At 34.3% G+C, this 25,203-nt stretch overlaps 1 protein-coding gene across 2 annotated transcripts in view; it reads left to right on the top strand.

Moving 5' to 3' along the window:
* Positions 1-25,203, top strand: part of LOC143225565 (kielin/chordin-like protein) — a 79,400-nt gene that overhangs the window by 22,004 nt on the left and 32,193 nt on the right. Inside the window, exons 1-2 of one of the 2 annotated variants that reach the window (XM_076455262.1) lie at positions 9,595-9,725; positions 24,162-24,311. The gene's annotated coding sequence lies outside the window, so the exon portion shown is untranslated. Of the gene's footprint in view, positions 1-9,594; positions 9,726-24,161; positions 24,312-25,203 lie in introns of those variants that run through there. The other variant, XM_076455261.1, reaches the window with a different exon arrangement.

Below are 25,203 nucleotides of genomic sequence, written 5' to 3'. Positions count from 1 at the left end.
CACGAAATTCAAATCAAACCATTTAAATATACGATCTCTACATTACTGCCTTTAGTGTGATGTTGATATACAACCTTCAAAGGTCTGGGGGTAGATATAGAAATACTGAATTCTTTAATCAGTTAGGATGTTATAGAATCAGTTATTTTAGCCTGAGAAGAGTTGATTTGTTTCAGTTTCCTTCAACGCTACATGAGGGCTATTTGCGCTAGCCGTTCCTAATTTAGCAGTAATAAACTGTAAGGAAGGCAACTAGTCAACACCCTCCACCGCCAACTCTTGGGCTATTCTTTTCCCAACAAATAGTGGGAGTTACCATCACCTTATAATGCCCACGGCTTAAAGAGAGAACATGTTCGGTGGTGTGGATTCGATCCCACGGCCCACGAATTATATGATGAGCGCTCTTCTTACCAGGCCTTGCGAGGTCTCTTTATGTGAAGAGCAATGTCAGTGGTATTATATAAAGAAACTAACATACCCACAGCATTACTCTAGAATTAATATATATATAACAAGTCTAAACCTAAAAATATAAAAACATTACAATTATCGTTAATCTTGCTTTTGTTAAACATTTCTATTAAAAATTATATTAATTAAATAGAATATTGTATCCCGTATTCCTTTCGACATAAATCACTGTAATATGCATAATATTTTTGTTGCGAAACAAATGGTGATGTATTTATAATCTTCAATTGAATTTTAAAGAACCAGTGCGAAGACGTACTTCCAAGTTCAAGCTGAACTTGTAAGCTGAAGACCCCCTATAATTACATGTATCTGACCCGACGCATTACTTTATTCTCTTGTTGAAGAGAACAAAAGGAAACGTGTGCTTCATGACTCAAAACATACAGTTTGAATTTGATTAGAAGGTTCGAGGACATCAGTAATTACATATGTATCTGATCTAAGGCTCTACTTTGATCTTTAACGTAAATCACAACTCAGGGTGGAGAGTCACCTTGGTTTGAAGATTGAAGAGTATAATCGTGCATCAATTCTAAGACTTTAGCCTGATCTTAAATTAAAAGTTGAAGGGCAAAAGTAAACATGCGCCTTGAAACTTAAGCTCAAGATTGACCTAGACTTGAAGGTTGAAGAGCGTCAGCAATAGTGTATACATATGAGGTACCATTTTAGATTGATGAAATTAAGTTAAGGATTTGTCTGATACTCAATGGCAATAGCTTATTTAATTCATATTTATGATTTGTATGATCTTCAATGGTAATACGTTATTTAATTGAAATTAAATTGGAAATTTGTTTGATATTCAATGGTAATTTGTTATTAAATTTGAATTAAGTTGAGGATTTGTTTGATCTTCAATGGTAATTTGTTATTCAATTTGAATTAAGTTGAGGATTTGTTTGATATTCAATGGTAATTTGCTATTCAATTTGAATTAAGTTGAGGATTTGTTTGATATTCAATGGTAATTTGTTATTCAATTTGAATTAAGTTGAGAATTTGTTTGATGTTCAATGTTAATTTGTTATTCAATTTTAATTAAGTTGATGATTTGTTTGATGTTCATATAAAACTAAGATTTATTTTAACTATAAATAGAATACCTTTTGTTTCAATTAGAAACAAGTTACACTTAAATGTGCTATTCAACAAGCCAAGCGTGTTAAGGCGCGCGACTCGTAGTCTGAGGGTTGCGGGTTTGCATCCTCATCGTGCCAAACATGCTCGCCCTTTCAGCCGTGGGGGCGTTATAATGTGACGATCAATCCCACTATTCGTTGGTAAAAGAGTAGCCCAAGAGTTGGCGGTGGGTGGTGATGACTAGCTGCCTTCCCTCTAGTCTTACACTGCTAAATTAGGGACGGCTAGCCCTCGAGTAGCTTTGTGCGAAATTCAAAAAACAAAGAATAGATCGAACCGATTTTTATTTTAATACTGAACTTGCTTGAATTGTGGTTACGTTGGCATTAAGTAATATTAAAAAAAACAACATTATGTATGTCGGAACTAAGACTTCACTTTGAATTTTAATAGAAGGTTAGTGGTTGACCGTTATGTAGTATACTTTCCTATATAATTCAGAAAGTGGGAAACTAACCTGATCCTCGACTTATAATATTTAATAAATAAATAAAAGATAAAAATATCATAAGGATCTTTTTTTACTTAGTCGGACCTGAATTTATGTCAGTGATTTAAAAACGTTATATAGTATTCCACCTTTTGAATGGTTTAGCCAGGTAGTATTTAACACTATATGGATTTTTTTTCTGGCGACCACGAGTGTAATGTGTGCTAATATACACTTTAATAGACTTTTAATGGCGAGGTTGAGATCTTACATGGTGAGAAATTCACACAGAAACGCTAAGGTTTCCTGTAAACCTAATCTTCTTCTTGAAGTTGTGCTTCAGGTAAAGTGTGAAGACTGAAAGCATTTCATCGAGTGAAGCGTGAAGCGGCTTCCGGGTAATTTACTCAAATTACAATGGATGATCTATAGAAATGCTTCCGGGTAAAACATAAGCAACATACACAAGCGTATCCTAAAGAGTGACTAAAAATTCTACACAGAAGTTAAACACAAGACACCTCAAAAACTACTGCGTGTTGCCACTAAAGACCGTTTTCGCTTTGTATAGATATTTTAAAAGTTTGTTGTAAAGACTACGAATTTTCAACGCTAAAATCAGGGGTTCGATTCTCCTTGATGGACTCAGCAGATAGCCCGATGTGGCTTTGCTACAAGAAAACACACATACACATCCGCCTGTTTAAGGCTATGTATCAAATATCATAAATTACTAAAGGTTGAGTTAAATAAAATTACACGATATAAAATCTACATATTGAAAAAATAAACACTTTTCATTCTACTTTGTCATAGTATAGATACGAGTTACAAGAACAGAATAAAACAAAACTCAGACGGATATACATGAAACCGCCAATAAATTATCACACAAAATTGTATTTACATTACTAAATCTATATGGCCAATAACTGTTTACGATAATCTTTACGAGAATAGGATGATAAAGATTTTCATATCTGTTTACTGAAACATTTGTGGAGGTTAAAGGGATTAGAACATTTGGTATGTACCGTTAAAAGTTAGAGAAGTGCTTTTCAGGGCAGCACACTTATACAGTGAGAACGTGGAATGCGCCTTCATTTACAACACAGACACAGCACCGGAAACGCGAGGCCCACCAAGAATCAGTTAAAACATTCTGAGGAAGTAAAAAAAAGAAAAGAAAAAAAGCAGTACGATGCATGAATGATCCAAGCACCAGGTGGGGTTATCTAACGTTTTTGATGTATCGAGGTTAGCTTCAGCTATCATCGTCCAGCTGTCTCTCTGTTCAATATGGGAGGGTAAATAACTGTTAAAGCTTTATAACACTTACAGTTAAATGGAAGTATTTTTTATTGGTATTTAATCTCAGCAACTATTGTGACTTCGAACGAAAGACAAGATTGTTGGTATAATTTGATGCGAATAATAATAAAAATAATTCTGATGGAAAGCCTGAGCGTTTTTACTTAAATTGGTGTATTAATATACAACAACAAGATAAACAGAATACCAACATTTGTCCATTCTGTTACAGACAAATGATACTATCCGTAAGTTTCTTTTAAAACCTACAGAGGAAACCTTAACAGTACAGAGAGAAATGCGGCATTGTTTCTGTAACAGTTATACGAAAGTTTAACTCGTTTATCATTTATTTATAAACGAAAGTTTATCGTTTATTTAACTCGTTTAACTGTTACAGACAAATAATACTATCCGTAAGTTTCTTTTAAGGCCTGCAGAGGAAACCTTAGCAGTACAGAGAAAAATGCGGCATTGTTTCTGTAACAGTTATACGAAAGTTTAACTCGTTTATCATTTTAAAATGTTTTAAAAACTATACCCGTATTTAGACAACGTTCTAGAGTTTTTCGTTCGAAAATTATTCATAAGAAACAAACCTTTGTCTTACAATTTAATGTTTACTGCACCGAGTGACTATTAACACTATATAAAATAAGGTTAGAGTAGTATCTTTATTTGTGGACTATATACGTGTTTAAGAGAAGCGTCTAGTGTTTACTTGTGGACTATATACATGTTTGAGAAAATCACTTAGTGTTTATTTGTGGACTATATACATGTTGAGAGAAGCAGTTAGTGTTTATTTGTGGGCTATATACGTGTTTGAGAAAATCACTTAATGTTTATTTGTGGACTATATACGTGTTTGAGAAAATCACTTAGTGTTTATTTGTGGACTATATACGTGTTTGAGAATATCACTTAGTGTTTATTTGTGGACTATATACGTGTTGAGAGAAGCAGTTAGTGTTTATATGTGGACTATATATGTGTTGAGAGAAGCAGTTAGCTATTTGTTCTTTCTTTCTAAAATCGCAAAGATTTATACAAGTATTATAAGGACTGTCCGTCTCTAATATTTTAATTTATAAATTAGAAGGAAAGCAAGTAGTCAAAAGCACCCACAGCCAATTATTAGCTACGCTGATGGAATAGTTGATTTTGACTATTACCCTTATAACGTATCTTGGTCCCGAAGTTCCGAGAACGTTATTTTGGTAACGGTACGAAAACCCATAAATCCTAGAATTCACAGTCTCACACACACACACACAGACACATATATCTCTGGGACGCGGCCGTTCAGGAGAAACACAATTTAAGTTATATAAATGTATATGTGCAAGTTCCTTCACTGGAATATAATTTCGAAGTGAGTCGTAAAAATAAGAAGAATTGAAAATTAAGTTAATAAATCTGTCACATTTTGTTAAACAAATTACAGATAGCAACAAACCTGTTCAACCATCTGAATCAAGAGTAATTTCAAAAATAATCGTTAAAGATTTCATCTGTACAGTTTTTAAAGGCTTAAACAACTAACTTTTTATAAATAAAACACTCCCTTATTTCAAAATAGTTTTATTTTATACCTTCAGTTAGTTTTTGATACAGACTAATTGCCTCTACCACCGAAGGTAGACAGAAGTTATGTTTTCACTCTTGTGTTTGTATGTTTGTCAACAAGATTTCTCGACAAGATAAGTGAATTTGGACGAAAGCTGAAATACATATCGACTATAACCAAACCCAACTTAGAAGTGATTAGTTTTTGAAAAGTTTGTTTGTTTGTTTTGAATTTCGCGCAAAGCTACTCGAGGGATATCTGTTCTAGCCGTCCCTAATTTAGCAGTGTAAGACTAGAGGGAAAGCAGCTAGTCATCACCATCCACCACCAACTCTTGGGCTACTCTTTTTACCAACGAATAGTGGGATTTACCGTCACATTATAACGCCCCCACGGCTATAAGGGCGAGCATTTTTAGTGCGACCGGGATTCGAACCCGTGACCCTCGGATTACGAGTCGAACGCCTTAACCACCTAGTCATACCGGGCCAGTTTTTGGAGAGTCAAGGTCTATAAAGATCCCGGAAAATCCAACACATTCCTGTTTATTAATATAAGGATCGATTTTTCACACCATATTTACTTTCTAACTCAGTGAAAAATAATCGGATTTTGATGAAACTTGGTGAAGTTATAAAAAATAGCATTCCTCATTCTGCTGCCTAAAATGGTCTGTTTTCGTTAATAACGACGAACGTAACGGACACATTTTTGTATTTTTTCAGAGCCAAACATGATCAATGTAGCATGTTCTTTGTTGAGTGTCCGTCTTGTTATTTTCTATTTTTTAATAAATATGAGATTATTACTTGTTTATTTGTTTTGGAATTTCGCACAAAGCTACTCGAGGGCTATCTGTGCTAGCCGTCCCTAATTTAGCAGTGTAAGACTAGAGGGAAGGCAGCTAGTCATCACCACTCACTGCCAACTCTTGGGCTACTCTTTTTACCAACGAATAGTAGGATTGACCGTCACATTATAACGCCCCCACGGCTGGGAGGGCGAGCATGTTTGGCGCGGGCGCGAACCCGCCACCCTCGGATTACGTGTCGCACGCCTTACAAGTATCAAAGTACTGTTAACCATGAATCTTCAGATGCGCGGTCATAATACACTGACCAGTAGACCACATGTGGTCAAAATGTATGGTAAGTTAGTGGTATAAATAATTCCAAGAACGTAAAGAATGGAGATGTATATTTAACACACTACTGTATCAACATACAATATAATACATTTAAATCTATATCATATAGATATTCTTTCATTCGATAAACTGTTAAGTTCATAAAAAGTCACACAACTTAACGAGCTACATTGAGGGCTTAAAGTATTTATAAATTAAGCTTTTCGATTGATGAGCTATGTGCTACTCACATGCATTATCCTATTTTGCCGTTTAAAGAGCAATGATATATTCAACGACGACATCTGGGTGTTGGTTTATTTACATTCAGTTTACGAATAGAATAAGTTTCTATCTTATGTTTACAGACTTGTGTTCCTCTGTTAAAACATTAGCTACAATCGTTGATAATGTTATATTACTTGCTTTATTTCGAGAAATCTCATTTAAAAAAAATACTTCACTTTATTTTATATCTAAAAGGTACAGGAAAGAGCACTTATCATTGTATGGTTATAGAATGACTCTGAAATTAGTATGGAAGAGGATGTTATTCCTGCTAAACAATAGCTGTTTCTTAAAATAACCATTACATAAATTAATTTAATTGGACACCGCGGGTGACGCTCCTTTTTCTTCATATTTTTCTCTCTTTTTCTTTTCAGCGCACACATTTATGAAACCAATCATTAACTAAATTATTATTACTATTTTTATGTCTCTTAACTCGCCCCCCTCCGTTTCTGCATACCTTCAAAATTTTCGTAAAAAATCTTACCAATAATTCCCCTACCCCACTCCTCCTCTACTGGCCTTGAGGATGAAAATAGTGTTTTTATTCATCAGGCGACTCCTAGTGGACATTGCTTTAAGCTGCTGAAATTGAGGCGTCATCTATGCAATAAAGTAGCTCCAATTGTTTTACTGTGAGAACTGTTTAGGGGGGGGGATAGTATTTGTTTGTATTACTTGAACCACGCAAATGTATACTCTATGCATATTTTAGTGTTAGGAAAGCAGAAAGAGGAGTTAAACAAAAAACACTGAATAACGATCTTTATGGAAAGAATGTTTTGTTGTTTTTTTCAGTACCAAAGATGTAGATTTGTTTTCTTGCTGTTACTACTTTTTCATACAGACAGCCCTCACCACAACCAGTGTCACAGCGGAATGTTGATACCCTTGTTGGACAGAACACAGATAACGTAGTATCAGGTGCAGAAGTTGAAGAACAAAAGTAAACAGAACAAACTGTCAGAAGTCTCGATACATTCTGTGTTCTCTCCAGACTCATCTTCTGAAGCTAACGTGCAAATGAAGAGGACACCCGACAGTGTTAAAACTAGTTCCTCAAATATCGAGACTTCTGACAGTTTGTTTTCTACTTATTCTAACGAGTTCGAATCCTCGTCACACCAAACATGCTCACTCTTTCAGCCGTGAGAGCGTTATAAGTGAAGGTCAATCCCACTATTCTTTGATAAAAGACTAGCCCAAGAGTTGGCGGTGGGTGGTGATGACTAGCTGCCTTCCCTCTAGACTTACACTGCTAAGTTAGGATGGCTAGTGCAGACAGCCCTCGAATAGCTTTGTGCGAAATTCAAAACAAACTTATTCTAACTACTAATTACATAGCACAAAGCTACATAATGGGTATCTGTGTTTTAAATCAGATTTAGAATATGTTATTTACAACTTCATGATGATTACTGATAAATATTTAAATAAATAGCAAAATTTTATTGTTCATTTATATCATCATGTATTCAGTAATTTTTATTTTTTTTTTGAGAAATGATATCAAGAACGTCAGAACCATTCCTGGTAGTAGTCGCGGACTCCACCAGAGCGCCTCTCCACCATGGCAAAGTTTTATAAGATCTTCGCAAATCTTACACAAGAGTTACCTGCATATAGTCGTCCCAAGTTCTGAACAGCTAGAATAGAAGGAAGGCAGTTGGTTAAGAGTATCCAACCCAAACTTTGGAACTATTTTTTAACTGAATAGTAAGGCTTTTCCGCTACTCTTATAACGCACCACAGGACGCGAACAATCAAGCGTGCTAAATACATGTACACTCTGAATACGTAAAGTAACAGCGATACTTTAGTTCTTCTACAAAGGTAACTAAATAAGTATGTTCTGTGCTTACGAGACGCTACTGTACACTACTATAAAAGAGTAACCCAGTGGCATCATATATGTATATTTTTTTGTATGATATTCTTGTACATCAAAAATTATATACTTTTTCCATTGAAACTAACCATGCATATGATAATTTTGTTGGCTGGTGTATTTTGGCAATTTCTACTTACCTTCTGTTTGTTTGTTTTGAATTTCATGCAAAGCTACACGAAAGCTGTTTGAGATAACCGTCCCTAATTTAGCAGTGTAAGACTTGAGGGAAGGCAGCTAGTCATCACCACCCACCGCCAACTCTTGGGCTACTAATTTACCAACGAATAGTGCGATTGACTGTAACATTATAATGCCACAACGGCTGAAAGGGCGAGCATGTTTGGTGCGACGAAGATTCGAACCCGGGACCTTCAGGTTATGAGTAGAGTACTTCTTCACTAACTTGTGCATTGAACGTTTCCTACTGGCTGCCGAATTTAATTAATCTCATTTACCGCTGTATTTGAACAATTTCTTACTCCCTTCCACGGTAGATCAACCATAAGCTAAGGACTTACAACGCTCAACTCCAGTATCTGATTCCCCATAGTGGACAGAGCGCAAATAGATCATTATGTAGCTTTGCACTAACCTGACAGCAAGTACCAATCTGTTTATGTACATTATACGGGGAAAATGCACGCGTACATTTGATTTTTCTGAAACGTTTGGCCTGGCACGATGTAGTACCGTTTAAACATATGGTTTAATCGTAACGTTTTACACTCAAAACGAGAATTCTATGTAGTCTTATATTTTTCTTCTGTTTTTCAAGATGGAAAACATTCTAATATCTTTTTACTTTACCATTAAAAAATTTAGTTCATATATCAGCTTGAATTACTTGGTGTTAATGAAAATTGATATACACACACACACACACATATAAAATGCCTACCTATCTATCTGTCTGTTTATCTGTTTGTTCACCCATGTATCTATAATAAATGAATCACTAGGCTTTAACATTATTTTTGTTATACACAGCATACAATTCTACAGTTCGAGATACAACAGTAATTTCAATAAAATTATCTTGTTTTTATTTGTTCGTATAACACCTAAAACTTTATGTAGTTGTAGAAAAATTACTGTTAAACCTTTTGGTTTCTTTCAAACTATAATAAAAACGCCTAAAATTATGTATAATTTTCAGATTTATTCTGACATAGAATATCAGTAATATTTGACGATGACGACTGGGTGTAGTTATCTGTGTGTGGGAGTATTGAAACATTAGCGCCAAACCACAACTATGTGTAGGAGCACGTTTAGTTGGCAAGTTAGTGACCAAACCAGGAAGAGAACTCTTGTACTAATACAAATTTCATTTGGAACATAAAATGTTGTTATCTGTAAGCTTTGTTTAACTGACGCAAGCGTTATTCAGGGCCAGTTAATCATGTGAACATAGCTCTACTCTAATCACTTGCTGCCAACTGTGGGGGCGGGTGTCGTGCTGAGGAAACTGAATTAGAAAATACAGGTACGTAGACAAAAACTGAGATGGGGATTTGTCCATTATATAGCAGTGTAAATAAGGAAAGTTTGAAATAGAATAAAAAATAACGTAATATTTTGTTACGTAGAAAGGTTCAGAGATTTCTGTTTGATTAGATCCTATTTGCTTATAAAACTGACAGTGATGATAAACAGGAACATTAAGAGGAAATATAAGAAATGTATTTATTACACTTAAAATTAATACTTACAACTATATACAATATTGAAAATAATTATGGAAACGTTAAAAATAAATGCTATAATGGGGTATAATGAACTCCACCAGGATACGATCATGTGTTCGTAGTTCATAAAGTGCTTAGTTGTCATCCAAACAATCAGAAAATGTCACATTAGTATAAAGTTTAAAAAAGTACAAACGGTTATATGCTAGGCCCATTATTATTTTGAACTAACATGTTTCGTAGAACTGAAATACCGGATGACAAGCGTGTAGAGGTCAAAGCTTTGACTAGTTGAGTATACTTCGTTAGAAAAGTTGTAAAGACTTCATGTTATAGTAGAAACTCTGTTTGCAAAATTCTAAATAGAAACACGTAACTAGCATTGTTAATAATAAAAATGGTAAAGGTAGAAGACCAATTATTTCGAAAAACTGCTGTTAAGTCTCATACTCTAAAAATCTTGCCAATAACCCTGCTGTAAATATAAGGGTGAATGCTACCTTTTATAGAACAGTAAAGTACACATTAGTATGAAGAGGTCTCAATAGACATGTAGTCCTCAAAAACAACTGATAAGAAACGATAATGAAACCAAGCAGTTGAAATAAACATCGACCCACAAAAGTGGAACGAGCGAAGCTGGAGGTGTGGGTTTTTTTTGCAGGAGAACATACACTTCAATTTTTTAAAAATTATTTGCAACAATTAATGACAATTTGTTGTAATGCGGAGAGGACAATGTTATCATAGTCAATGAGCCACATCTACAGAGAGGCATCGTGGGAGACCAGTATGAGATTGGATGCGCTTTTCAACTAAAATAGTCAGTGGTATACATAAAAAAGATGGCACACTAATTACTGACACGTACAAGCAGATTTTGATCCCTCAGGAATACGACTCGTCAGGCAATGATTCATCTTTCAGCAAACCAATAAACTCGAGTATGCGATATTTTGACGGTAAAGAGGACCAAAGTCAGAGTTTGTCCTGTATACAGTTACAATATGAACATTCCTGGCAATAAACGGGCTCATTCAAAAACCGAGAAGTATATTAAATAAATTTGGAACAATTCTCCACAGTTCTATATTGATAAATTTTATGGCAGTATGAAAACAAAGTGTAATGTTCTATGTCAATCAAAGAGTTCACACACAAAATACTGATGTATTGTACAACTTTAATACTTTTCTTCTCTGTGACAATATTTTGTATCATTAACAAATACACCACTTAATTGTCATTATTCGTTGTCTGTGATTTCTGTATATGTAGAATATAAGTGCTTCCATTATTGTTTCTAGTAATGTACATTTTAAGAAAATGTAAAAGAAATCCGAAGTAAATATATATATATATATATATGTACACACACACACATATTTATTAATTTGACTTCACAGGGTAGGGTTTATAGTTCTATTTGATATCATATATTTCTTTCTGTAAGGATAGAGGATGCGAGTTTAATTAGTAGAAAATTTAGGGTGTTTTTACTTCTACTTCAAAAAATGTAAGAGTAATTGCCCTCTCACAACTGGCTGTATAGATTAACAAACAGTTAGAGGCAGTAAAAGCTGAGACGTTGTGGGTGTGAGTACTCAGCTTCGTACCCTTATTTAATTTTCCACAACTGTTGACTAGATTAACATCAGCATTTGGATTTTGTCTGATAGCTGGGATATTCCCAACGCATTTGGGTGGTATTGTAACAAATATTATTCGCTATGACAATAAGTTGACACCTTTGACCTAAACGGTTATACGATATGTAAATATATTGGACTCGTTTGGTGGGACAGATGCCATCGTAATTTAATAATCGTACTTGATAAAATTTACAGTAGGCATACGCTAGTAGATAATTAAAAATTCATTCGGCATATAAATACTATTAAATCCAGGTTGAAATACATTGATATGTGCACTATGGGAAATTAATTATTATATATAGTTTCACTAAATTAACGGTTGTAATTAGACAAAAATACCAGTGACTAAGAGGTAAAAAAAAGTGGACAAGTATGGTAATTATATATTAAGGAAATCGACAGCTAGTTAACAACGTTAAGTGTGGAAAAACACGTTAACTTTAATAGTATGGTTACCAGTCATATTAAGAAACATTAACTGTTACAAGTATATAATATAAACTGGAAAGCATTAACAACTATTAATGCTAGAGCACGAAAACCTTAAGATAAAATATATTATTATATTATTATACAGAAATAAAGATGTTGATCAAATTTATAAATATTAGTAAATGTTTCATGGCATCGACAACATTATCTCACTTATCGTTTTGACTCGGTTGTTCCCGTTTGTAACGGAGAAAATCCAGATAGCAAATGCTACTATTTGCCATTAAGTTTCACTTCAAATTCTGGTTCTATTCTCAAACAGGAACAACTGAGTCAAAACGATAGGTAAGATAAAGTTGTCGATGCCATGAAATATTTACTAATATTTATAAATTTGTGTTAAATATTTCTTTAATGGTATTTAGCAGTGTAACACTAGAGGAAAGGCAGGTAGTCATCAACACCCACCACCAACTCTTATACTACTCTTTTACCAACGAATAGTGGGATTGACAGTTAGGTTATAATGCCCCCCTGGCTGAAAGAGCGAGCATGTTTGCTGTGACGGAGACTCGAACCCACAACTCTTAGATTACGAGTCAAGTGCCTTAACCACCTGGCCATGCCGAGCCTTTAATGGCATTGGATAAAGTGTTAAATATGCATAATATATATATTATTATTATTGTGATGATTATTCTTCATTGATAGCCTAGTGTATAAATTTAGACCTAACCTAAATTTTCTATGCTGGCTGAATCTCGTGAGATATTACTGGGATTATGGCCGTAAATGTTGTTAACAGCTAAGGTACAAAACTGATAAATCAAAGCATTATAAATGCTAAAAGGAGTCCTTTTGCGACACTGCATACTCTTAGTTAGAAAGATATTGAATTAGCTCTACTGATTATACTTGTAAGTTTTGATCTATGTATACAACCTTCTTTGATCAGGAATTCATGTTAATGTTCCATAGTTGAAATTAGGATCACCAAACTGTTACCAGGTGGCGACATTGAGATAAAGTAATATTATTTATCAATAAAGGCTTCACGAAGGAACTTTCATTGATATCAACAGATAACGGCACTACTCATAAAGGGATGTTATCACTGTTGAAGGGCTTGTAGAATGGTTTGATAATTAAGATGATTGTCTCCCAATCTGAGAGTCGCGAGTTTGAATCCTCAATGCCGGACAATGCTTGTCCTATCTGGATGCCGTCTAGACCAATCAAGCGGGTATAAAACTTTATCTTACAAAATAGATTACCCGACCCCAAACTAATTTCAATTAAAGTGGCTACGAGAGAAAAAAAATCACAGTTGAGGACGAACATTATCAGATGAAATATATTTGTCCGTAAAACGTTGACAGATTTGTATATAGTTCACATGAAAACGTTGTTGTTGTTCTTGTGTGTAATTCAATGTTATCTATACTCTGTCCACCACGGCAATCGAAACCTGGCTTATAGTATTGGAAGTCTGCAGACATACAGCTGTGTCATTGGGGGGGCCACATAGAAACATCGTTTGTGTGTTAACAGCTTAAAGCCTGAAAGAAATAAGAGATTGATAAATTTCAAAATTTTTTATGGGTTGATTTTTGAGTCAAATAATAAAGTATTTATTTTTTGAGAAGGTTCTTAAGTGTTTTTTTTGCACTAGGTTATTGTCGCTAAATTACAAGATTTGTTTTTAGTAGATGTATTAATTTTCAATGCAAAATCCCACATTCCATTAGAACGTTCGTTGCACGTAAAAGGAAAACAAAAAAAAACTTTATTTATAATACATGACTGACATTCTGCGTCAATTTGCAAGTAGAATTTTGACTCAGTGCGTGGGGAAATAACTTCCTCAACATCAATCATGTACTTTGGAAGAAAATGTTGAGTGATATGTAGGAACTAACCATTTTGTTTCTTGCTATTATGCGTTTTTCTTATAGCAAAGCGATCTGCTGAGCCCACCGAGGGGAATCGAACCTTTGATTTTAGCGTTGTAAATTCGGAGACATAATGCTGTACTAGCGGGGGTTACTCTTGCTAGTAACAAAGGCCTTCGAATTTAAACTTCATAAAATTTGTTTTGTTTTTAATGATGGATTTTTCATAACTCAACTACGCAGATTACGAAAAAAATATAACTTTGTTTCTAGCCTATAAGGATTTTTTACAACTTGGGAAGAAAAAACTCTTACTCAGATAAAATTTACCACAAATACAACAGAATATGTTTGGATCATTTACGTAAACTTTTGTTGCCATAGCGACGAATAAATGATATTGAAAATTTAAAAAAATTCGTCAAAGTACCTACACAAACAAATACTGTCAAGAAATGATACGTCATGCGGCGTCTAACCTTTATATTCTAATAGTGTCTTTCCCATGGGTTCTAGAACGATCGATAAGACTCTCACGTCGCGATTGGTTTAGAGAAATCAAAAGCTAGTGGTTGTTAACATTTCAATAAGTAAAAGTACATATCACTTTTATGAAAAATATGTAAGTGATGGACAAAAATGGATATCATTTTCGGATTCAGCGAACAGAAATTACTGTAGAACATGCAAAAATTTAAGCAATAAAAAGCAATAAAACCATCGCAGGCTGTGTGTAATTAAGTGATCAAACATGCAGTTCCTTTGAGGACTGTTCAACGTTCGGAAATAAAACACATGAACAAACGAGTAGATAAAAACGTAAGAGAATTATAATTTATTTTTATAACGTTTCAAACAACCGCTTTTTGTTAGAATACCAAGGCTCGTTTTATATCTTACAAAAAGCAGTTTTCAAAAAGTCGCTTAAATAAATGTTTTTATTTAACATGGGTCGGCCAGGTGGGTTAAGATGCCCGACTCGTAGTCTGAGGGTCGCGGGTTCGCATCCCTGCTGCACCAAACGTGCTCGCCTTTTCAGCCGTGGGGGCGTTATAATGTGACGGTCAATCCCACTATTTGTTGGTAAAAGAGTAGCCCAATTGTTGGCGGTGGGTGGTGATGACTAGCTGCCTTCCCTCTAGTCTTACTGCTAAATTATGGACGGTTAGCGCAGATAGTCCTCGAGTAGCTTTGCGCAAAATAAAAAAAAAAATTTAACATGTAGGACTGGTTGTTTGTTTGTTTATTGAATTTCGCACAAAGCTACTCGAGGGCTATCTGCGCTAGCCGTTCTTAATTTAGCAATGGAAGATTAGAGGGAAGGCAGTTAGTCCTCACCATTCACCGCCATCTATCTCTTGGGCTACTTTTTTACCAACAAAAAGTGGGATTTACCGTCACATTATAATGCCCTCACGGCTGAAAGTGCGAGCATGTTTGGCGCGACGGGGATGTGAACCCGCGACCCTCAGATTCCGACTCGCACGCCTTAACACGCTTGGCCATGCCGGGTTCTATGTAGGACTTCAGCTTATTTCAATAGCACTATATAGTTTTTCTTTGTAAAATGGCCCAACATGGACACGTGGTTTTGGAGATCAAATCGCAATCTGGGAGTCGCGGGTTCGATTCTTCGTTACACCAAACATGCTCGATCTTTCATCCGTTGGGGTGTTATAATGTGACGGTTAATCCCACTGTTTGTTGACAAAAGCGTAGTCCAAGAGTTGGTCGTGGGTAGTGATGACTAGTTGCCTTCCCTCCAGTTTTACAATGCTAAATTACGGATGGCTAGCGCAGATAACTCTCGTGTAGTTTTGCGCGAAATAAAAAACAACAACAAGTAATTATCTGTAAAAACGGCGGAAAAGGGAACTACGTTCTAGGTTGAAGTATGAAATATACCTAACTTTAGAGAGTAATTTGTTGTTTCACGTTATTTGGTATATATTCAATTTGAGTTAGAATGGTGCTATAAGTATCAGACATAAACTAACGTTAATTCAGCTGTGAGCACGTGTTGAAGTATTTATTGATATAACTTTCGTGCAAAATGAAGGAAAACAAATCTGTAATTTGAACTATCAGCTTTGAAATGTCCAGGTATAAAAAAGAAAAGGGTGTGTGTATGTTTTCTTACAGCAAAGCCACTCGGGCTATTTGCTGAGTCCACGGAGGGGAAACGAATCCCTGATTTTAGCGTTGTAAGTTCATAGACTTACCTCTATACCAGCAGGGGACAAAAGAAATGTCACAGTAACACCTCTTTCTGAAGTTGTATGTTGCACAACGTTTATTTTTTCTTCCTATCAATTATACCTTATTAATATTAAACATATTACTTTACTTACACGAGAATAGTTATATTACTTCTCAATTACTTAGGGGCCATGTTTTAGAAAATAAAAAGCACTAAAAATATTACAGTCATCTTAAGTTTAATCTAATTGAAAATGTAGTCTTGTCTTTAGTATGAATATGAATATAAGGATGATGTTTCAAAATTAATGATTAAAATGAAATGATGACAAATGAATGATGACGGACAACTTGAAGGTGACTGACGTTTGTGTAGCCTACGTACACAAAAACAAAACTGAAACACCTCTAGACGCTGCCTCAGTGTGTGTATAGGTAGTGTTGAATAAGATAGTGGCCCAGCAAGAGCTGGCATATAGAGATGAAAGATTAGACGTAAAGAATAAGATTCAATGTGGCTTAGGAAACGCACTGAACTACTTAGTATCAAATTTGTAACTCAGTTCTCAGTCTACAAAACTGAGGGTGTAGTCTATTTATACAATAAAAAAACGAGTTCAGTGTTAGTTTGATGTTGATTTGTTGTCGTTTCAGCCCTTGTCTTCTCAGGATAAAAGCAATAAATCAAGACAAACTAATGGATAAGATAAACTGTAGTAGAGGAAGTAGACTTGATTTATGTTTGTGCTAAGATGAAACTTTCATCAGTAATAAAATACTAAGAGCCACGCCTATATTTTTAGATCGTGTAGAAATTTGCCACGTGAGGTATAACAATTTGTTATTACTGTAGAAAACACGTCACATGATAACAAAGTTAAGCATCAAACTCAGGTTAATATGTTATGCCTATAACATATATGTATTTTACTGATATTCATAAATCAGACCTGGTTTAGGTGGTTTTGTGGCTACCCTTCAGATATGTGCCTGAAGAAGGAAATTCAAACCTTTTTCCTTCTCTAGGTTACGTTCGAAAGCATATTTTACTTTCGAGGAAAGTTGATTTAGAGTTTCATTTGTTACAAAAACGGTTAAATAAAAAAGGATTTAGGAAAACAGGTGTTTTGTTTTATTCAGACATACGCTTCATAAACAAGACTTGTACGGAATTAATTAAAGAGTTTTAGGACTGCGGAGAATTTTGGAGTAGCTCATAACATTTCCCGGGTTTTGTTTTCGAAGACAATGGGTTTTGTTATATGAGCTTATCGCCTGCTTTTCAGAAAACTAAGTGTTGTAAGGACAACTGCTCAGTAACTGTTGCTATCTCAGGGTTGCTATATTCAGGGTTTCGGCGGAGATCTTGAACTTTAAATAATTAAATCAAGTATCCGCTTTAAAAGGTTACTGTACCAAACCATAATACAATTATAGAAAGAAACTACTAAAAGCTTCACATATTTCACTCTAGGTGGCGCGACGAATACTCTGAGCCTCTAGGCAGCAGACCTTGTTCAGTCTGTAGGAATGTTTAACAAAAGAAGCCGCGTTTTGTTAAGTGATCATAGAAGCATACTTGAATAAAGTGCGAAGCAAGGTCACAAGTGTTATTGTCCTCATACACTAAATAAACAATATTTGTATTTAAGTAGAAAATGTGAAGTAATTAAGCCCTTGACAACCAATTTGTATGGTGCACGTAACACATTATGTCAGTTTAGAAATATATTTGAACTTTAACAAAAGTACCTGATGGGACAGTTTTTGTCCATCAGACGGAACATCACCTGTTAGTTTCAGGTACGACTAGGAATTGCTAGCTACGAATCATGTTTTGAGTCATGAGAATATATTCAACTTGTTCCTTTTGTATTGTTCAAATCGTTCATGGATCTGTAAGTTGGCAACTGTATACAACAGATACACAATATTTATAATTTTCGTGCTTTTTTTAAATCTCTATATATCTGCATGTAAATCCAACATCTGCCTCAAAATAAAAACAAGCTGTTACATTTCGCTTCCTTCTACTACAAAAGAATGTGCATTTTTAGTTGATTTTTTTATTAAAACACACAAAAAATTGAAAATATTTCTAACCTAAGAGGCTTAGAACACAACATTTATGTTCAATTCTCAGGGCCCGGCATGGCCAAGCGCGTAAGGCGCGCGACTCGTAATCTGAGGGTCGCGCTAAACATGCTCGCCCTCCCAGCCGTGGGTGCGTTATAATGTGACGGTTAATCTCACTATTCGTTGGTAAAAGAGTAACCCAAGAGTTGGCGGTGGGTGGTGATGACTAGCTGCCTTTCCTCTAGTCTTGCACTGCTAAATAGGGACGGCTAGCACAGATAGCCCTCGAGTAGCTTTGTGCGAAATTCCAAAAAAAAAAAAAATCAATTCTCAGTGGGAGAAGCAAATAACGTGATTATATTATGAAAATTAATGCAGACTGTTCTAGAAAAGAAAAAAAAAATCACGTGATTATCTACCTTATAAAAATAGGCGACTTTTCATTTTAAAAAAAACGAATAACCAACTTGGCTGAAATGAATATGTTTTACTATCCTAAAAGAATATTCGATTGTTTTTTCTTGCATGAAAGAAAAGTAAATGTTCTGTATTCCGTTACAAATAATATACTCACATAGACAGACTTTCTTCAATAAAAGAGCAAGCTATCTGTTTACTTGGTAAAAAATACTGTCTTTTCAAAATAGAGGAACAATGAAAACGAACGATCTGTTAACCCTGTGAAAAATTACAGGGATTTGGAAAAGAGCAAGTGACTTGTTTATCAAATTAAAAAAAAACATAATGGTCTTTCCTTCTGCTATATAAAATAAACGAGTTGCGCATTTTAACAAAATTACAGTCCCTTTTAGAAAAGTGCAAAGTATCTGTTCACATAGTTTACAAGCACGTAAACTTGTCTACTGGAGAAAATGAATGATCTCTTCATCTAACGGAAACCGAAAAATGTTTTTACAGTATCTACTTATAATAAATAAACATTACTAACTTTTCTCCTACGGAAAACGTTTTAACTTATTATCAGCATGTTAAAAATAAATTGTATGATTTATCCACCCACAATACACGTGGGCTCTTTAAGTAATAGAACAAAATACAATTTTCAATTTTCCACTAAACCGCCAAACCCTTATAATCAATTACATTTAAAATAATGGCTCAAATTATTTCAAAGACAGCAGCGTCATCTATTGAGAAGTGTAGAAGATGCACATGCTTAGGAACTGGTGAACGATAATTTTTCGAAACATCAAGAAAAAGAATTTCACAAAAATAACGTACGTAACCGTGCTAAGATATTCTTAATTCAAAAGTCAAAACACAAAATGAATACGAATAATTTTAATATCCGTAGTATAAGAACAAGTTGTACTGAACTTTTCTCAAGAACAAACTAAAAAATGTAAGCTAAGGGAATGTTTGTTTTTGGAATGTCGCGCAAAGCTATTCAAGGGCTATTTGCGCTAGCCGTCCCTAATTTAGCAGTGCAAGACTAGAGGAAAGGCAGCTAGTCATCACCACCCACCGCCAACTCTTGGGTTACTCTTTTACCAACGAATAGTGAGATTAACCGTCACATTATAACGCCACCATGGCTGAAAAGGCGAGCATGTTTGGTGCGACGGGGATTTGAACCCACGATCCTCGGATTACGAGTCGAACGCCTTAACCCACCTGGCCAGTAAGATAAAGAAACAGCAATCAACTGACTTTGGAAGAAATAAATAAAACAGTAACAAGATTTCACGAGTGAGTCTTGAAACTTACAAGATCAAAGTAAATTTGTTTTAAAATTCAAGAGTATCCATTTACAACGCATCTTCTTTCACTCTGTAGCTGATCATTCAGAAAATCAGATCACAAAAATGTGTAAGTACCCCACTACATATGACAACTGCAAAGCAGTCCCATCCACAAAATGTAAAATACAACATTTCTAGATCATAAATAGCTAGCTTTCGTGATTGAACCCTGCTGGAGAAAGTAGCACATAGAGCTGAATTTAAGACGATACCATTCTGATTTATGATTTTTCGTAATAAAACTCTGAAAAACTATTAATTTTGTTTTGAAAAATAAGAAGTATACACAATACGAGAGCAAGGTATGTGATATACGTATCACATACGTATTAGTTAATATGCTTTTAACTAATTTGAGAATTACACGAAATCTGCAATATACATTGTTCTTTGAATACTTTATTACCAAAGAGAAGAATTTCGTATTTTTTTGACTTTCTAACATTTTTCTAATGTTTCTGGTTGCTGATGTTACTGTAGTGAAATTTCAAAGCAACCTACGAAATATTTATATTGCAATTCCATTTTGTAATTTGCTGAAAAGAACTACAAGTAAAAAAACTAACAATAGTAATTTAATTTTGAGATACAGAAGTAAAATGTAAATATTTCAAGAATGTAGATATTATATTACATAAATCGGTATGAATGCAAGAAATTTATTACAGTCACTAGATGGCGAAAAACATGTGTAATCGAAAAAAAAAAAAAAAAAAATTACATCAGTGTATGACTGACCCATTGCTGCATACCCTTTTCAACAGTCTTAACGCACAGAAATGAATAACTACTACGTCTAGTGACATGGCCAGTATGTCTTCGTATGAATAGCATGAATATTAATTTCACTTTCCAGCTTTTAAAGGTATACGACGGTTGAACTGATGTCTTATGTTTTGGAAGTAGCCTTTACGCGTTTTATACGCCGACGCACTTTGCTTATCACGGTTCAAGTCGATCTATATGTGAGCGAATTATATCTATAAGCTGAGTTTATTATACATTGCTTGAACAAGATATTGTTTGTTTTTGAATTTCGCTCAAAGCTACACGAGGGCTATCTGCGCTAGCCGTTTCTAATTTAGCAGTGTAAGACTAGAGGAAAGTCATCACCTCTCACCGCCAACTCTTGGGTTACTCTTTTGCCAACGAATAGTGGAATTGAGCGTAAAATTATAACGCCCCCACGGTGAGCATGTTTGGCGCGATGGGGAATGAAGATATTGTATAGTTAAGCTACCATAACTGACATCATTTGAGTAAGAAGCAACATCATCCACCATCAAGGCAACATACATCATTTAACTTGTTCTATTTTATTAAGTAAGTTTTTAAATTATAAAATTCGGCTACTACGCTTTTTTATGTGCTCATAAGAATGAATAAAAATATATTTGTTTACCTATATCACTCATTTAATGGTGGAGTTTTAAAGCATTTCATAATGCACTGGTTATACTAATTAGTTTTCTTAAATTGTAAACATAGTGGCCTTAATGAAAAATGTGAATAATATTTTAAAAACAGTAGAAAGAACAAGGCACACTTAACAGTTTCAGCCAAGCGATCTTCATCAGTTGTTCATTGTTAAATACTATATATATGCATATTTTAATAAACAATCAATCGTATAATATTAATACATTATACTAAACAAGTTGGTTCAGAACATTGTTAGGAATAAAGTAATCTCCTTAGAATTATTGAGCTCGATTATTTCACATTAATTCCCCTAGTGGCATAGCGGTACATCTGTTGACTCATACTGCTATAAGCCGTGTTTCAATAGCTGTGGTGAACAGAGCACAGATAGCCCTTTGTGTAGCCTTGTGTTTAATAACAACAAAATTAATGATAAAGATTAATTCCAGGTTTCTTTGGCTTCTGTTGGTGTGACAATGGATAATTTAGTTATTTCTTTTACATGATGTAGCGTTTTCACCCTGCATAAGACCTAAAAGGCCAGGTTAGAGATCATTAGAATTCAGATGTAGACTTTTAAATTAATGAACATCAACAACAAAAGGCAGCCCATAAACAGTATCCGCCGCCGCAAGGTCTTTGTTCGATTCTCAGCTGAATAACGAAATTAACTGGTGCTCTTATGAATATGTAAAAAAGAGAAAGTGCGGAGTGTGTTCGATGACGTGGTGTGATTTCATATTTGCAGCCTTTTCTTAAATGTAAAATTAAATTATATAAAAATTTTAAAAGGAATCGATTACACTTGCTACACGGGCAGTATATAACAATTGTTACATCCACTTCAAGTTTAGAGTTAAGAGATTTTTACTTCTGAGGAACCTTAAGTGTACTCTAAAGCCCTTTCTTTTCAGTTTTCCGTAAAATATGAGTTTCTTGCATCTCTGGAATTGTTTATTTTATGTTCTTCTCCTTTAGGCTTTCGTAATAAAACAGTGTATGAGATTGCTCAGTATTTTAGCTACATTACACAGATAGAGGATTTTATGTCAAAAGGATCTTGGAGTTTCAACATGCTGTTATATCCCATACCTCCAGGTCCTTGTCATGCTATATTTGATGACGGTGCATCTTGTCAATAGATTTGCAGCATAGTTTCTATTGCTAAAGACTGCGTCTAAGGCTGTCATATCTAAAGAACACAACTCTTCCCTGTTTGCTTTATTCAATCCCTATAGTATATAAGAACGATAGTTTCTCAGTGCCCCTTTCAACAGTCCGAACGCGCAGAAATTATTAACTGCTGCTTTTGATGACTTTCATTTATATTTTCCTCTTGCTTGAGGTATATGACAGTTGAACTGATGTGTCTTGGAAGCAAGTTTATACCTTTGGAACTTTGTTTACCACGGCTCAAATACGACTTGTTGAAGGCCTCTTTTTGGACGGTTCTGCTACTCCAAGTCGATACATACTTCTTTGTTTTTCAATGACATTAATTATACGGGATAAAATTGTCTCGGTAAATTTAAATAGTTGATCTAAAGACTTCTTTAGGATCTGAGTGTATGGATATTTTGAGTTGAAAAAGGCTGTTGCATATTTTTCTTCAAAACGATTAATTTTCGTTGGTATTACATAACCTACGATAAGCCAAACAATGTCACATTGTAGTTTTGACATGTTATTTTCCATCACAGCTTAATATCAGTTGTGTTTGCCGCGTGACAAGATAATTTGGATATTAAAAATATGTTTAATTAAATATACTCAATTAGGTATCAAGTAAGCGGGTTTTCTCTTTCTTTTTGATTGTGTAACTTGTTAAAATATACAATCATTTATTTTGAAAACAAATTAACAAGTAATGGGCGTTACTCTCTCTGGTAATTTCATATTACAACATTTCTTATGAATCATAACCTTTTCGCTCCTGAGAAAACTTCCCGTTGAATTCCTGTTTGACAAATTAATGTAGATGAGTCATTTTCATCTATATTCATTCACTGAAATTCCTACTTAATGAAATAATCAAAGTTTTTAAAAAAATGTTTCTATTTCTTTGTATTTTTTCCCTACACAGTCTTGACGAAAACGCTGCAAAACAACAACTGTTAACTCGTAATAAACTCTTTGTGGTTTGTGTTTTTTTCTTAAGAGTCTACTATTTTATAGTTCATCAAATGAAAACAAAGACCTTTAAATAAATTACACTAAATAAGGAGTTAAAGTGACGTTAAAAAAATAACCTTTACTGACGTTGCCAAGCTATGTTATACTGATACTGTTTTGTGTAGAATGACACAGCAAGGTACCAACAACTCACTCAGGTTGTCTGGAGTGAACAGAATTTATTGATGTTAACGAAACATTAGACTTTGTGAAGAAGGAGGAATTCATGGCAGTGACAGGCAAAAATGTCCATAATTCCTGGCCAATAAATAGAAATATGTGGACTGTTACAAGTTTTGTAATACCCTACATTACATATATCTAAACATTCTGTAGAGGATCTGCGTTTATGAGAAGTAGCTGTTTGCGGAATCTTCTTTAATATTCATTTTTTTCTGAGGCACAAAGTATATAAAATAATTATGAAAACTACTTATAAACCTTTGTTAAATTCGTAGGAAATTATGTTTCATTTTCGCTCATTGTTCAGTACTTTAAAGGAAAATACACAAGCCTTGTCGTTGGCATGTACAAACAGTTCAGTTTTTTTTCTGCTGTTATTCACTTTACATTGATGTATGAAACTAAAAACTCTTTTGGAATTTATTTTCTTGTTTCTAAAGACTGCTGAGACGTTCTTGTGAGTGGGCGCAGAAAGTTCAATTTCCTCCACCATGTCTTAGTAAACGTATGAAAATAACGCTAAAACGTCGAACCGGAGGACACAGTTTATTTCATCTACCACTTGTTTCACTTACCAGAAGAAACAAAAGGTAAGGACAACATGTGATAATCCAACAGATAGCTTAAACTTTTTCTCGAATCTTTTAAGAAAATGCTTTGTAAATAAACAACAATTAATGTGTTATATACAAGAACATACCTCACTCTATTAAAAAATAAAATCAATTGACTTCACTGTTCATATCAAGTGTAAGTATACTGAAATCATAGGATACATTTTATTTACAGATATGACTCTACTTGTATTCTGCAAGTTAAAGTGTCTTGGATAACTGAAATATGCCAATAATGAAATAGAAACCCTTTTGAAAGCGCTCGGGTTATAGGGTTTCTATTTCATTTCTATCAAAACGTCTTAAACTTACGTGTTTTTTCTAACATTGGAATATGATAGATTTATTCTGAGAACGTGTAAACTAACGTAATAACATGGATTACTTTTCATAGTATTTCTAATAAAAACAAATAGAGAACGTAAACAAAACAAATAATTAACATCATTTATATTTGTACCACTAATTAATTATCACATGTGGATTTTTTTTTAGCCAAGCTGTCATTATTATATTTTAAATATCTTTTATTTAATATATTATATGTAATATCTACAATTAGACTTAAAGAAACTAGAGAAAAATAAAAGTATTTAATACGTAAGTTCTGAACCATCTTTTGACAGCTTCTAGTCATTCTTAACATAGAACATTTGGAAGTTTCAAATGCTGTTCTGATTCATGCAGTGAATATTTTCATCCGTTTCCCTTTCAGTTATGTAAAGATTTATACAGGTGATGAAACATCGCTCATCACTATGTTTCTAAGCCTCGTCATCACAATACTTATTTTCAAAATAATGTTCCTGTTTCACTTGTTATCTATTCTTTTACTGAAACACTAATTAGTTGGAATATTACTAACCGT

Source organism: Tachypleus tridentatus, chromosome 9 (genome assembly GCF_004210375.1).
Source record: "Tachypleus tridentatus isolate NWPU-2018 chromosome 9, ASM421037v1, whole genome shotgun sequence".
Classification (NCBI taxonomy): domain Eukaryota; kingdom Metazoa; phylum Arthropoda; class Merostomata; order Xiphosura; family Limulidae; genus Tachypleus; species Tachypleus tridentatus.
The sequence above is the reverse complement of the archived record's forward strand: the minus strand, read 5'-3'. Positions and strand labels throughout refer to the sequence as shown.